At 37.2% G+C, this 12383-nt stretch overlaps 1 protein-coding gene across 2 annotated transcripts in view; it reads left to right on the top strand.

The window, feature by feature from the left end:
- The window catches only part of ITGB8 (integrin subunit beta 8), a 47960-nt gene that overhangs the window by 1585 nt on the left and 33992 nt on the right, over positions 1–12383 (top strand). The window lies entirely within an intron of this gene.

Below are 12383 nucleotides of genomic sequence, written 5' to 3'. Positions count from 1 at the left end.
TGGACTTAATTTAAAATGTTAACATGTAACCTCTAAAAATAAGATTCACAATGGGAACAATGTATTAGTCTTAAGTTCTTTATTGCATATGTGACAAATTCATGCCTAATTCAGTGGGATTCTCCCAGTGCTATTAAAAACAATGGAATAATTTGTTAACTTTTGTAGGATAATTTATTTTGCTTTTTTGGCTTCATATTTTGAATTCAAAACCAAACTAAATGTCAATAGGAAAAATGAAATGTAATATTATTAAATTTCTTATGAAACATGACATCTTGTATTTAGTATCCCACATTGGTTTTTATGCAATGTAATTGAGTTGAAAGGCTAATTGAAACTTTATGGAGAGGATAGTTCTGTGTCTGAGTGCAGTGTTGTGCTTGCTCATGAGTGTAGCTCCTGGATGCACACTAGTGCAAATTAATGCATCAGAACAGAATGCCATAGGGGAAGGTTGTGCATGGGGCTTTTTCTCCAAAGGATGCTTACTCTCTTCGTTGTGCTTGATTGTGAAAATTTACATGGGTGATAACGTCATGGGTTATGTGTTTATTGTGACAATAGCTCCCAGATTGGGCAGACTATAACTCAGATAGACCTTGTTTTTTCCTCTTCATTTGAAACCTCTGCTAATTTATGAAAGCTGAAAGTCACACTGAATTCTTTCCTTCATACATAATCACTTTACAGGGTAGAGCTACAGTTGAAGCAAAAAGAGTATTCTGTTTTGTTTTTCTATGAATGAACACTATTTTTTTCATTATTATTGTTGGTGTATGCTTTTTATTTTTGGTTGTGATAGCTCTAGCATCCTGTACAGCACCTCCTGGATTCTTTGAACTTCTGCAGGCTGCTCTGGGAGAGGCTCTGGGCAGCCGCTCCATGTACAGCTATTTGGCAGCACAGCTGTGTCGAAGCAGCCACTCCTCTTTGCTTTTGCCTTGGCAGGGCTGGGCATGGAGAGGAGCATCATGCTGTTCCTGTGCCATCAGTGAGTTCATTTTATGTATGTACAGAATTGGCAGAACCTGTATGTCTGTTGCATTGAGTCTCCAGTTCTAAAAGAGACTGGAATGAACATGAAATGTACATGGGACTCCAGTTTATTCATTCTTGTTGGAGCCTTTGTGGCTCTTCTAATTGAAAAGTAGACAGTTTGATGCTACTGAAGGTATTTGTTCTGCAAGCTGCAGTTTGAGATGTGAGTTACTGCTCAGGGATAAGTAAAGGTAAGGTAAAACTACAGGTTTGGAGTTATGAGGAACACAAAAAGAAATCTCACAACACTATAAAGTTTCAAGTCCCAAATTAAAGGTTCTGCAAGCTTGGATAAAAAGGTTAGTGTTGCCGCCTTCTACAAAGGGTCCCTTGTTCAGTAAGTTTCACCAAAGGAAATTTGCAGTTCACTAAGCCAACTGAAACAAATACCTGAGTTAAGAATGGAGCTAGTTCCATAGTGATTTATACAAATCCCAAATTTATATTTGAACAGTAAAACCTGACAAACTCCTAAAGATGTAAACCAGTGAACTGAATAAAAGACAGATTCTACAGCAAGAGAATGTATATGCATTATGTTAATCAGTTGTGTAAGTGCTCACTTTAGTAGAGAGAGTTCACTCACCTTGTGCAGAAACTAAACTGTTGAAACTCTTTAGTTTTTATCTGCTGTATAAGCACATGGAATATGTAGGGCTTAAATAGGGAAGACTGATTGGTCAAGATTAACAGAGAACATTGGTTCAAAACTCTATAGTGTCTCAAGCCCAGTTTTTACATATATTAAAATCTGAAAAAAAAAAAAAAAGGTGTTTAGTGCTTTCAAAAATATCTAGGTAGCCATTCCTGTACAAAGCTCTAGTAAGCAGAGTTTACTTGTGATGTGCACACAGGGGTGGCGTGAAAATCTTTATCCCTAATTTAAGAGTTGGAGAACCACCACGCAACAATTCTGTTACATAGCCGTGATTGACAGGTGTCATTTGGAAAGACCGGTTAGGGGTTTGGGGAAAGTGATCTGTGATTGTAGCAGGGACAACAATTAATTGACTTATCTCAATAGCATGACTTCTGATGCCAAACATAATTCATTAACATTCCCTTGACGGGGTCTTTGGTGCTTTGCCAGTCTTGTCACATCAGATTCTTATGTGTGTTCCCTATAGTTAGAAAGTTTCAGAAATCATTACTGTGTCACTTCTCAAAGGAATAGAAAAAGTCATTCAAACCACCCATGGAAGATCTGTTTCTGCAGAGAGGTGGTGCAAGTCTGTTCCTGCACACACAAAAAAGTCTGAAATAAATGATACATTTTGGTAACTTTAACCAGTGTTCATCTGCTGATTTCTGTGCTGGCCCAATTCCTTTTGGGGCTCTGGAAGAAGCTGTGTTGTATGGGGTACTCAGCACTGAGACAGTACTGTTTTTCCTAAGGCTTAAAACAATCCAAGAAGAAGAAAAAAATCCATTTTTAATTTCCTGAGCCTGCGTGGGTGATCTACTCCCTAGGGGTATAGGACCATCTTCAGGAAGCCAACCTGGGTTTTTGAGAGGGAACATGGTTGTAGGTTGCAATTCTGAGGAACAGCAAGGGGGAGGTTTGCTGATCTGCACATTGCCAAAGGAACATATTTATGCCAAAGTTACACATACATTTTTTCAGAAAGTTGGATTAATCTTCTCAGTTAGAAAGTAGGGATCTCATTTTTTTTAGAAAAGGCCTAACATAGGAAACATTGGCTTTATTGTACACATAAAATCTACAGTACATACATGAATTAGTTTATGTATCATCAGTGTACATTTTAAAAATGACGTGTAGCAAAACTGTTCTTTTTTTTATTCTTAGATAGGTGTATTTCAGGCAGTGGGTTTTAATGAGTCAGGATAAGAAAGACAAGCAGAATGGCCTTCTGTCTTGAACTTTTAAGTTTGCTCAGTGTTCTTGAAATACATTGATGACACTAAAATCATATGTTATATTTAGAAGGATCATATGTACTAACTGTGCTTTTACTGTAACTGGTAATGCAGACATCTTGGTATAAATCTGTTTTGTCAAGTTGAATGTGCTGAAAAAAAAAATCTGGAGAAGAATATCGTTTTCTTTGTGTTAATAAACTATTTTTTTTTTTTTTAATCAAATTCTTAAGGCATCGGTGTTTCTACTTACACCTTTCTTTCCAGCAAAATCTGTCTTCAAAGCTCCTGTATGTGTTCATTAATAACTGCTGACTTCTGTCTAACCAGTGGAAAGATGTGATACATCATTCTGATCTGCTTAAACAGGCATAATTTATGATGGACAAAGTAGGATATGGTCTGTTATTCTTCTCTAAGCACTTGAACTTTATTAAAAGATAATTTCTTTTTTCTTTTGGCAGTTTACATAAATGGACTTGGGCTATTTAGTTTAGCTTTTAGGAAGGAAGTGGGGCTCTAATGAATTAGTTCACTGTCCACTGTAATGGAACCTTTCTTCAAGAAGAAAAGTAAGCTTTTTGCCAGCCATTCAGGATTCCCCCTTGTTCTGGTGGCAGAACAAGAATAACCCCTCGAGAAAAATGTGTTTCAGGATGATCAGAATTTACAGCATTAGAAAGCTGCCAAAAAGGCAACTTCTAGATGAGACTATATTTGCCTAAATTTAAAAGTTGGCAAAGCTCATAATTTTTTCTTCATATAGTTTCTATGCTTCCCATGACTTCACTGTCATATGACTGCGGTGATTTCTGCCTGCTATTACCCATGGTGACAGTAATGAGTCTGAAGTATTTATAATTATCAGAAGATACTAAGACAGAGATTTTAAGTATAATTATTGGAGGAGAAAAAAAAATTGTAGCTTCATGCAGGTGGAATAATGTTCCTGGATGCTGGGGTTTTATTTTTCTTAAGGCTCCTTCTCTGCCCACTGACTTGAGAGTTAAGTTGTTAGCAACAGTATTTCATTGGGTTCAAATCTTGATTCGTTAAGTATATTTGTTATTTTAATGTTGTTGTAGTTGTGTTAGGAATACAGCTGCATGATGTATGGTGGCATCACAAAAGTAGTCCAAGTCTGATTAAACCAGTAACTGCTCTTTCCAAAATAAATTCTATTCCTTTCTCGGTATTCAAGGGAATTAGGCTAAGTGAATTCCACTTGTTCTATTGTACTTAAGAGTACAATTTGTTTCCATTTCATCTCTGCAGGATAACAGGGGTTAGTACTGTGCTGAGGACAACTTGCTTATCTCAGACTGGAAACTCTTGTTGGAAAGCTGAACCGAAATCACATCTTCTTGTACAAACAGGACTCCCAGGAAATAAGAACATTTGAGACAATTTATACTCTGGCAGAAATGATGCAAAATTACCTAAATAAAACTAATGACATCAGCAAACACGCTCTTCCAATCTAAGCAAAACTGTTGGATTGCATTTTGCTGTCAAAAATGTTGTGCCATCACTTCAGAACATTAAATAAACCACTACCTGTTTAAAATCTAGAATTCGTGTGTTTGAAGGCTGTCCCTTACAGAGCATTTAAACTGCACCTGCAGACCATACACATACAGGAATACTCACTTGCAGAAGCACAAGCAAGAGCTTGCATTCAAGCAGTATATGTGCACCAGTAGTTATAGTTAGTATGCGAGACTGTATATTTTGTAGGCTGTGGTCATGTTTTGTGTAATCTTTGCCCCCAAATTATAAAAACTGACCAGGCTCATATAAACCTAAAATGAAGGTTCGCCAGTGTCTGTTCATAGACAGGTATGGTTGGGGGTTGGTATATATATATTTTTTTAGTGTTTGCAAACAATGCATGTATCTCCTATTTGAGGAACTAATTTCTCAGTATTCTCATAGGAGAGCCTTGTGTACATCCATTTTTGATCTATATATTCAGAAAAGCACTGTAGTTTAACTTACTTTTGAAGGACTTGTAATTTAGCTGTTAATCATCAAATGGGATCTTAAGAGGTTTTTGTGCTGTTATCACACTTTCTGCATTCAAAGAGCATAAAAGTAACAGAAATAATTGAGATAAAAATCCCAAAAAGTTTTTACCACATTCCATTTGTCTCAGGGCCAATCGCCATGTTTGAAAATTGAAAACCCTATTGAAAAGAAAATTACTGAAATATCAAATACCAAATGCTTTGTATTCCAGAAGGCAGTAACATTTTTCAAATAGCCCTGCTGAATAAATGCTCCTCCCAAACTTGTGCACTACATACCACAAGTCCTTGAAGAGCAGTGGTTATCCTCTCTCATACCAGTCTTAGCTTTTATTTAATATTCTTGAGGTTTTCTTAATGTGAATGTAAACTGTGTAATATATATTCATTGTTTTGTTTTAACCCTGACATGTCTTCCTAAGATACATATGCACACAGTTTTTGGTTTGGGGTGGGGCTTTTGGTTTGTTTCAGGAAAAACTTTGGTAGCTTCACAATTTGTTACCATTTTGTGTTCAGAATTGAATAACTGGTTCCATTCGGTTTTCAGCCGTGTGAATTACAGTCTGAAATACAGAGTAGGTTTGTTCCAAATCACAGTATATGCAGATAAAAGTAAGTGAATTGAGCTGTTTGCATTGCTGTGGACTAAGAACCTGTGGACTGGGTGGTCTATGGTGATGTTCCCTGGAAAGAAATAAGTTTGAGCTGTTGCCCAGATCTGGTGCCCATTCTCTGCATTGCTTCTGGATTTCTGAATGAAAGCACAGCGGCAGGAACAGAAAGCAAGAATTTGGTGAAGACTAGATGTGTAATAGAAAGGTAGATAAGGGAGGTGGTTGGAGGTGGAGGGCCTGGTTTGAAGAGGTGAAGCTATAGAAAATGGTGGGAAATACAGTTTGGACTTATCTTTGCAGGCAAAAAGTATGCATTCGTGTCTATCTTTGTACTCATCATGACCTCAAATTTAGGTAAAGTGTATACCAGAATAGTATATAGTTTATACAGGAATATACTGTCCATTTGAAGTTGTTGATGTGCTACTTGCTGGTAGTGCTTACTAGTACACAAGAAATAAAATTAGTGATGAAATATGGCAGTAGCTGTTCCAGGCTTTGCTGGAGCAACATGACTGTATCCAAGCTGGCCAGCTCCGAAGGAGATTCTAGCAGACGGAAATTACTGGAGTCTAATGATTGCGATGCCCATTTTCCCTCCTAGGAAACAAGGGAATTAACACAGCATTGCGCAGCCTGAAGTTCCCTTTAAATCAAGGGATTTAATAAAAAAAAGATTTAAGCTCTCTGGTTCCATATGCTTTGCATTTTGATTGGTGCAGAGCTGTGAAAATAGGATCATCAAACCTGTACCATAAAAGCTAATGAATGTGGGAAATGAGTATCTTCTAATGATATAATCAGAGTAAATTGACCAGTATGCTTTTATTTGGAAGAGACGGAATAGGTTGGTTGCAGAAACCAAATAGTCTTTGACTCATTGTTTGCAGGCATGGATTGCATCAACAAAATTTAACCATCTCCCATAAAAGCAGGAAGTTTCATAGAAAGGAGAGGCTGCAGCAAAAATTGGCCAGGGAACAAAAATTGTGCGTTGTGAGGAATTTCAAGGTTACATCGCTTGTTTTCATTCTGTATTGCAGCTTGGGAACAAAGTCAGTCTGGACTAGCCAATAGCTCTGCCTCCCACAGTCAAGGTCATGTTTGAGGCTGAGGTTTGAATGTTGTGTTTGTGAGTCCTTACTACTATACCAGTATCTATTTTGGGTAGTACCTTTTCCAAAATGCTGCTTTATGCATCTTTCTGACAAATTTTTCTAAATCCTCTAAACTGATATATTTACATGAAAATCTTGACTAGTGTGCAATACTCATTGAGTGATGGAACTTTTCAGAGAGATGAGGCTAGGCTCTGAGACATGTCAGGAATACCTCCTTGAGGCCTCAGATCTAGATCATTCCCTGATTATGGAAGTGTCCATACACTGCTTGGGAACTCCATCTCCATGTGCCATTACACAGCAGACTTCTGATATATTTGCTGTCCTCCAGCATCAGCTACAAGTGTTCTTCTCTGCCAGAGTTTTCTTAATGCCATGTTGACAGAGGTGTCCCCCTTTTCCTCGTCCCCTGATGCCTTTGCCTTGTTCAGCTGATATCCAGCATTGTTTCTCTCGAGTAGCATCACTCATAGCTTACACAATGTGCAAAAAAAGGAAGATCTTGGTTATTTTGCTGCTTAGTTTGCAAAGGCATTAACTTTCACACAATGAGGCAGACTGCTGCATTACTTTGCATTTTGATGGCTTTTGAAATCGTTTGTGTAGCTCTCAGTACTGCCTCTTGTCTTCGTAGGGTACTGTGTTCATATGGTAATGCAGATTCATTGGGGAACCCCAAAATTCTCAGGGGGTTGTTGGCAGTTAGGAATGGGAGGCCATATCAGTCATCAGGACTTCTTCACTAGTGATTCTTTTCACTGCATTTATTCAGATGCGCATGTGTACTTCTTACTTATGTCTCATTTATATCTCTTATCTTCTCTGTAACCATGTTATGATTTATCTCTTCCAGTAAATATGCCATTTTTCATTTCAAACGCTTTTCTTTCTTTTTTGAATGACTAGTAGAAAAAGGTGGCCTAGGGTGGTTTTTTGTTTGTTTTTGTCATTTGTTTGTTTGTTTTAATGGACAGATGCTTTTACTCACTTTTCATATTTACAGAAGTATTTTTCCTTTCCTCACTTGCCAGGTTTACAGAAGTATTTTTCCAGGTCTCAGGATTTAATAATGTCAGTCATGTTTTTCACCTTTCTTTTACACACCTTCTTTTTCTTAGCAAACACATATGTCTCTTACATGTTGAGTTTAGGTTTCTGTTACTTATCTTGCTGCTAAATATTTTCAAATCAGTGTACCTCTTAGCCCCTGTCTAAATAGCGGAACTAAAGTGAACGACCATTAATAGAGAAGTGAAACCAATTAACAAATCCAGTAGGTAACAGAAAAAAGGGAGAGGGAAGAAAAGTTGTCTGGTATTTCAGTTTAAGTAATCTTAGGAATTCATTACAGAGCATAACAGAGGTACAGTATTCAAGTTGAAATCTCTTTTCCTGGGCAGGGGTGAGTACCTCTTAAATCTGATTTTGAGGTGTACCTTGTAACCCTCTTGGAAAAACTGGTGGTGACAAAGTGTGTTTTTCAAACATGCCATTGTGCACAAAGGGTAGAAAGGATTATTGCTTGTTTGGAAAAAAGATGCAAAAAACCCTAATGCCAGGATTAGGTTTTAGGATTGGCGATTAAAGCACAGGCACTCATTTTTAACTTGTAATTCTAGCAAGTAAGTGTCAGACACCATAATAATGGAAAAAATCCCCCCTCTGTAGCATTTTTACAATGCTTTTCATTGTATCTGCACATTCAGAGCAAGTGAATTGGGAAGCTGTGTGTTGGCTGGGACAGTTACTGCCTGTCCCCTCTGCAGGAATCATGTTGCTTAGCTCCTGGGGACAGAGAAGTGAAGATAACTGCAGCATACTGCATAAAAGCTGCAGCTTTCCTCCTAAGTGATGCTGTGGCACACAGGTGTAGTAAAGGCCACATTATTTGTGGCTGATGCTGCTCTAGAACAAGAGTGGATGTAAAATTTCAGGAAAAAAGCTCTGCAGAGGCTAGATAATTTTGGATCTTCTTGCCTTAACTAACGTTTAACAGTGTGAGGACCACGATCAGGGAGTATAAACTGCTGGTTATATATTTTTTTTTCTCTTTTAAGAAAGCAAATGGTACACACTCCAAAACCAGCACAAACGTGTACCAACAGAGCAGTTGATATAAATCCAAATTCTTGGCTGTCTGTTTGAAAACATGTTTAACATCCTCTTTCAAACACCAGTTTGCGTTATTGTTATTCCATCTCTGAGATAAATACCCTGATCATGATAAAGTTATTTTCATAATAGGGAGGCAGGATATGATTATAACATATATTATATTTGTCTTGCCTTGATCCCTCTTGTTGCTGAGGGTTTAGGCTTGACACACCTGCAATCACTGTCAATAGCGGCAGTCGTTGGAGCAGGTTTTATTTTGTGGAGGAGGCTGGAAAAGTGCATTTTAACCTGCTGCACTCACTTTTTATTATATGCATATGCCTATGCAGTTCCCAGCACAAAATTTGGCCCTTGTTGAAAATACCTTTTGGCATACATCAGTTATAATGAAGCCAGTAGAAACTTGCCCTTAGCTTTGGCTGAACAGTAACTCAGTCTTGTCTGGACTCTGTTTTTGGTAAAGTGGCAGGAAAAATCTCAGTTCTTTTTCAGCCAACTAATTTAAAAAATGTTTCTTGCTTTAGCATATGATTTTTAAAAGAAACTGAGAAGTTTATACAAAATCAGTTATGGTTTTAGAGTAGGCTTATAACTAAATAATAAATATTCGGTGGATGAAAGCATGTCCATAAATGTTACTGCTCTCAGGGACTATGTACTTGGGAACGACAGTAGTGATGTAGCCAGAATGTGTCTTGGGCATTAATAAACCTTTTTCAAGTTTCTCTTTAGTCCAAAAAAAATTCAGCTTTTCAAGCCAATGGTACCAAGGTTGTCAAGTGCCAATCTGTGACTTCATGTTGTGAAAATGGGGCTCTTGAGACTGGAGAGTTATCAGCACAGAGATTTGCATCCAGCAATACTGTGTATCTCATTTGTTAAAGCATTTCATCTGCTATGATCACATTGAAAACCGAAACTGGATTTTAAGATCTTTTCTTCTGCTGTATCAGTTTAGAAAGACACACTCCTACATGCTCACCCATCACCTCATTTTTTACCACATAGGCTGTATTAATAAACTGGATCAAGATTCAATAGGTTCAGTACCTAAACTAGCCATACAGAAAAAAAAAAGGGGAGGGGCAATTATTTTTTCGGCAGTTCTCTGGTGCATCTGTAAATACAGTACAGTTGTTCCAGTCTATTTTTTTTAGCAAGTGCATGTTACAGTAAGACATTCATGTTTTCTCACATGGTCAGTGGCATTTAATTTTGGGAAATGTATGTTATGCAGATAGAATTATACATTTATAAAAGGACTCTCAGAAATTACTGCAGGAAATCAATTAGGCCAAACTCATTATTTGATTTATTTTAGTTTACTGATTATGATGACCAGGAATTAATTTGACTTATTCTTTATCTGTATATCTAGATACACAGCTCTCTCATTTCTTTCTGTCAACTATTTATTCTTACCAGAACAGCTCTGTCTCTTATGGTGGATGTTACTTGGTTGATAACTTCAAAGTTCAAGTATTCTCTGTCATGTTTTGTCCCATGGTCTTTACCCACTGTTAATGCTGCACATCAGCAATTTTTCTCTTTCCCTATCCTTTGACACTTTTACTGAATCCATCACTTTTTACCCTCTTTTTCTTGTAATGCCTTTCATCTCTGTTGTCTTTGGTATCCAGCTGAAGATGGGAGTGGTGTTTCTGTGCCAAGAACAATTACCTTCCTTTTATTTTTACTCCTTCAAAAACTTTTCATCTTGTTTTTGCATTTTACCAATGCTGTCTAGAAGAAGGTCTGTGGCAAGCTCCACAGCCCTGTGTATGTTGGTACCTACCTGGAATCCTCACCTTCATTCTCCTCTGCTGCGTTTTGTGGTAACTTTTTCTATGGCCTCTGGGTCTGCTCTTTCAGACTACAGAACATAAAGTGCTGTTGCCATCTTCTTATAAATGCAAAGAAATTTTATTGTGTCAGTGCTGAATGATCTTGCTCTCATTGCACATCCAAGTCAAACTTGCTGTGTTTATTTTTATAAGAAACAAACAAAAACCTTCTGGATTTTATCTTATTTTCTCTGTCTTTAGTGACTCCAGCTTTATTTATCCCTGCCCACCTCTCCCACCACTTAATCAGCTTTCCCTTTGTTCTGAGCTGCTTTTCAGTTTATTGTTTCTATCATATCTGTAAAAGTTTATCAATCTTTTCTCACATTGCCTGCATAGCAAAAACTATCAACAGCTGTCTATATGAAATAGAAATACAGGTCTGACCTTTGAAATTAATGAAATTGCTACTAACCTGTATGTTATCAGTATAATGCTGCAATTGTGCTGTACTAGGCTTTTCTGTCTTAATACTCATAACAGTATATGTGTTGTTGATAGTAATAACTTGCAAGCTGTGATTAGTTCCTCGGATCATCAGTTATTCAGAGTGACCTGTTGAGGACTAGCTGTTTGTGTGACATGGGATCTCATCTTTGAATCCATAGTTGAAATCAGTTAAATAAAGATACAAATGTATTTTAGTACGTGTTTTCCTAATGCAGCTTTCCACTGTGAGAAGTTGCTCTCATTACTCTAAAAAGAGAGATGGTTTGCATTATTGCAGGTTGGACAGAAATAATCTGAGAGACAGTGCATGTAGCCAAAAACTTTGGATGAAAAACAAACCTGTCTTCAGACATTTTTGGTATAACAGTATGCACATTCTCATGATGGGCCACTTAGAAAATTTAGCCTTTCCAGTATGCAGTAATTAATTTTTATTTTGTTTCCAGTATGCTTTAAAATAATAAAATATGCCATTCTCAATATGCAACTAAACAGTGTTGTTAAACAGCACTGCTACTGTGCTATGCACTGAAGAATTGTATCATGTGCCTTCCTCATAGCTCCTGACAGGTGAATTCTGTTTTGCATAGAGGCACAACTGGTCTACAAGAGTCTTGTGCTGAATGTGCTGAAGGGATACGCTGATGATGGTGCTCAAGTTGAGCTGACCGAGTCTCTTGAAAAGGCTATCTCTTCTCAACTCCGACTGCCAAAGTTTCACAGCAAAGACTAGTAACTTAAATAATGACCTATAAAACAAATATGTGAAAAGGATATAAAGGACTCTGCTGACAGACCTCTTAGAAGGCACAGTTTTTACAGTTTTTGTTAGTACAGAATGGTGTTTCTTCGATGTGTGATACACATAGTATTGGAGACATTTGAATTCATTTCTGAAGAAAAACCTGCCTCTTCTGGGAAACTATTCATTCCAGAAAATGCAGAGGGAGAATATTTATAGAAGGTGAGAAAATATTTTCGGTTCCATGCAGAGTGAATAATGAATAACTCAAGTGTAAATGACTTAAAAGGAAAATGTTTATGAGATAAGCTACCTGGTTATTTTTTTCTGTTACACAGTAAGTCAACAAGGTACATGCCAAAGATAAACTTTCACTTCAAAATTATTTTAAGTCAGGATATTAAAAATTTGGCCTTGAGAATGGAGTTTTTTCAATCTGTACATACAGTTCTAGACTGTCAATACAAAAAAATGCTGCAAGTATTCCCTCACCAGGCTGCCTTTGTTCTGTTTTACTTCTGTTTGGATACGTTGTCATCATTCTT

The sequence above is a fragment of the Streptopelia decaocto genome (genome assembly GCF_964273445.1).
Source record: "Streptopelia decaocto genome assembly, chromosome: 2".
Lineage (NCBI taxonomy): Eukaryota > Metazoa > Chordata > Aves > Columbiformes > Columbidae > Streptopelia > Streptopelia decaocto.
Note: the sequence above shows the minus strand (reverse complement) of the source record. Positions and strands in the feature narration are given on the sequence as shown.